Below are 3,807 nucleotides of genomic sequence, written 5' to 3'. Positions count from 1 at the left end.
CATTGTATGGTGTCTTTTTTAAAAAGTGTGGGTAAGTGTAGAAAATTTTTAGGCTAGGTTGGTAATATGGGGAGAGGGAAATCATGATTTTTTTGGCTAGATGTATCCTGTTAGTCTAGCTTACAATGAAAATAGGAAGCTAATGATTCTGAGTAGACTGCAAAAGATAAACTGAGTCTCCAAATGAAATTTCATTTCTTGTAAGCAGAATTGCCACAGAGGTGGAACATTCTAACTTAACCCTTGACCTGAAGGCGTTTTCATTTCTACTCTCCATGAAAATGAGATGGCAGAATGTTTTAAAGGAAAAGCATGCTAGCAAACTAGCAGTGGGATGGGAAAATAGCTCACTTGGCACAGTGCTTGCCCCAGGAGCCTAAATTGCTGGGCTCCTTCCTTAGCACACATTTATAATCCTAGTACTTCGGAGATAACGGTAGGAAGATGAGAAATTTAAGGTCATTCTGAGTTACCTAGTGAGTTTCAGGCCACATTGGAATACCTGAGACTCTGTAGTTACGAACAAACAAACATCATGGATGGATGGATGGATAGAGATAGATAGGTAGATAGATAGATAGATAGATAGATAGATAGATAGATATGAGAAATGTTGAGCCTTTTGACTTAGTTGATGGCAAGTGAAGATGATGTCTTTGGATACCACCTCTATTAATCCACCTTTAAGCACACAGATCTGAGTCAGGAATAGTTACCTGCTTTTAAGAATGGTATGCTGCAGTTTGCTCTCAGGGAAATCTTGTTTTGTTTTCACCAGTAAAAATGCCTTAGGAAGGTGTCTTCATTGACTGGTCATTTGTATAATAGTGTCCAGTGGTATTGTAACAGATTTTGTACTTCTGACATAACATGTTCATAGCCAAATTGTAAATCTTATTCTTTTGTAACATTAAGATAAACCTATTTATATTTATTTATATCAGTAAACATTTTTGGTTTTAAATGTATATCAAGAAGATATGTAATAAAAATCATTTCCTTTGAGTGTAAATAAATATAATGTTTTCTCCTATAATATTTGAAATTCCTTAAATGTTAATTTTTTATTTCTAGATAAGAGATTCCTTTTCATCTCCTTAAGTAGTAAGAATGTTGTCTTCTGACTATCCCCATGTGAATTATTTTCAGTTCCTTTGAAGTTGTACATGCCGGGGCAGGTCATCTCTTATTTTCTGGTATCGATTCACCAAAAGATAACCCCAATAACATGTAGGCTTGAATGTAGTCCTTTCATTTTCAGTTGTATTTTAAGTATGGACTTAATATACATGCAATGAGACTAACTGATTATTATTCCATTGCTTCATATATTTTCTTCATCTTGGTGTTAAAATACTTCAAAAAATCTACATGCAAATAATCTAATATGAAATTTGAATAAATGGTGTATTATTTCTGGTGAACCACAGCCATTAGAATTAGTTTCTAATGGTAGGGACTCATGTCCACTCACACTTACAAGTGTTAAGTTTGCTTGATACTGCCTGGTGGTGGTGGTGCACGCCTTTAATCCCAGCACCTGGGAGGCAGAGGCAGGTGGATTTCTGAGTTCGAAGCCAGCCTGGTCTACAGAGTGAGTTCCAGGACAGCCAGGGCTACACAGAGAAACCCTGTCTCGAAAAAAAACAAAAACAAAAACAAAAAACCAAGAAACAAAACAAAACAAAAGTTTGCTTGATACTTCCTAGAATGGCAGAGATAACAGTGATTCAGTTATTTAGAAACTTTTCAGAGTGCCCACATGCATGTGCTACCTTACTCTAGTGCTGAGGTTAAGATGATCACAATGTAATGCCTGTCCTCAAGTCATTTGTAGTTTAACAGCAAAGGACTATAAACTTATAGAGAGTAAAATATAGCATCTGTGCAGGGCAGAATGAGTACTTAAGTTGTATTTTTGAAATGGGTGGGTTCTAGGTAGGAAGGGATTCAAGATTGGATTCTCAGAGAAAACAGATAAGATCATGATGGCTGGACTGTGGATGCTGGCCCAGTATGACAGGCTTAGGAGCAGACCACAGTGCCTTGTGTGTTCATTGGAGGGGTTAAGATTTTTCAATTCCACATTTTGCACTTCTACCTGATCAAGTTTAAAGTTAATGAGGGTAGGTTTACAATCACAAATATTTCAGATATTGAGAAATACTGAACTCTGATAATATACTCTTAGATTTTTTTGAGGCAAGATCTCAGTGTCAAAGTTACAATCTCTCTGCTTCAGAACCCTAAATACTAGGATTAAAAGCATTCAAAATTAGGTCTGGCTTCAGCCATATGTAAATATCCATGAGCAAATAAAAATTGAACATGATTATGTTGAAGCATCTCACACTTTTCTGAAATTCATTAACAATTTTATTGAGTACCATGAGTCTTTAAGGATGAATGAAAACAGTGAAAAGCTGGATAACAGCGTTGTCTGCTGAACTCAATGGCAGGAAGACACCATAAATAATGTAGTCCATTCTCTCTAAGTGGCCTTAGGGGCTACTATGTGTCATCATTGTGAACAAAGTGTATGTATAAAGTTGCTAATATTTCTATTAACTGTGTTAACTAATTTTTCCCTCTCAAGGATTTGTTGCTGTTATTGTAATGATTAATATAACTACAGTCAAAACTCAGCCGGTGCCGTGGTGGTGCAACCCTTTAATCCCAGCACTTGGGAGGAAGAGGCAGGCAGATTCCTGAGGTCTAGGCCAGCCTGGTCTACAGAGTGAGTTTCAGGACAGCCAGGACTATACAGAGAAACCCTGTCTCAAAAAAAAAAAAAAAAAAAAAAAAAAAAAAAAAAAAAAAAAAAAAAAAACCCAAAACAAAACAAAACAAAAAACAAAAAAACAAAACAAAAAAACAACCCTTTGGACCAATTTATATTCAAAGAGAAGCTCTGACTTCCAAGGCAAGAAGAAGAAGGATTCCTCAGAGTCAGAAGAGAGAGCAACAATCCACTCTTCATCTTTTCAACCTGTTTGAGTGTGTGCTCTATGAATTAGACAATGGGTGCTCACATTGTGAGGTTGATCTTTATTCATACTCCTGATTCAAAAGCTTCTATGGTCTGGAAAGATGTCAAGGCTCACCCAGAGATAATGTTTTACTAGCTGCCTGGGAAACCCTTTGTAAATACAAGTTGGCCTATGGAATTAATAATTATCACACACACACACACACACACACACACACACACACACAGACACCACAGTTATGTTTGTGTGTGGTCTACCTTGAAAACTCCAGTTAAAATGAGGACCTCAGGACCCTTATTTCCAAATGCCTTTCTTCAGTGAATTAAATTAGGATTTTGAAATAGCTGGTTTCAAATGGAAGCAGAAAAAATAAATGAACATGAAAGGTCTTCCAAGAATCAGAAATGAAGAATTCTGGAGAATTATAGTGAATGCTTGGAGGAGTTAATATATACTTAGAAAAATAAGCATTGGCAGAGGGACAGGAGTCATGATTTTGGGCAAAACCATCAGTGGACTCTGAATTCACTGGTGAAAGCCTGATGAGTCTTCAGGTTGCTGTGTAGCTTGTAATTTCCTATTCCACTCTTAATTCTTGCACAGGACACAACTTAAAAAAAAAAGTTTGTAATAGAAAAACTTCATGTTTACTGTTTTAACCAGTGATCATCATGTCACTAACAGTGGGAAAGCTTATAGTTCCTTTGAATGTGGCATATAACAACTCAACTTCATTTCTATGGTATTGTCACAAATTTTGTAAGTAAAAAATTATACAGATTACAGATTCAAAGTATCAGGAGACTTCAGAAGTAAA

This window comes from Arvicanthis niloticus, chromosome 10 (genome assembly GCF_011762505.2).
Source record: "Arvicanthis niloticus isolate mArvNil1 chromosome 10, mArvNil1.pat.X, whole genome shotgun sequence".
Taxonomy (NCBI): Eukaryota; Metazoa; Chordata; class Mammalia; order Rodentia; family Muridae; genus Arvicanthis; species Arvicanthis niloticus.
The sequence above is the reverse complement of the archived record's forward strand: the minus strand, read 5'-3'. Positions refer to the sequence as shown.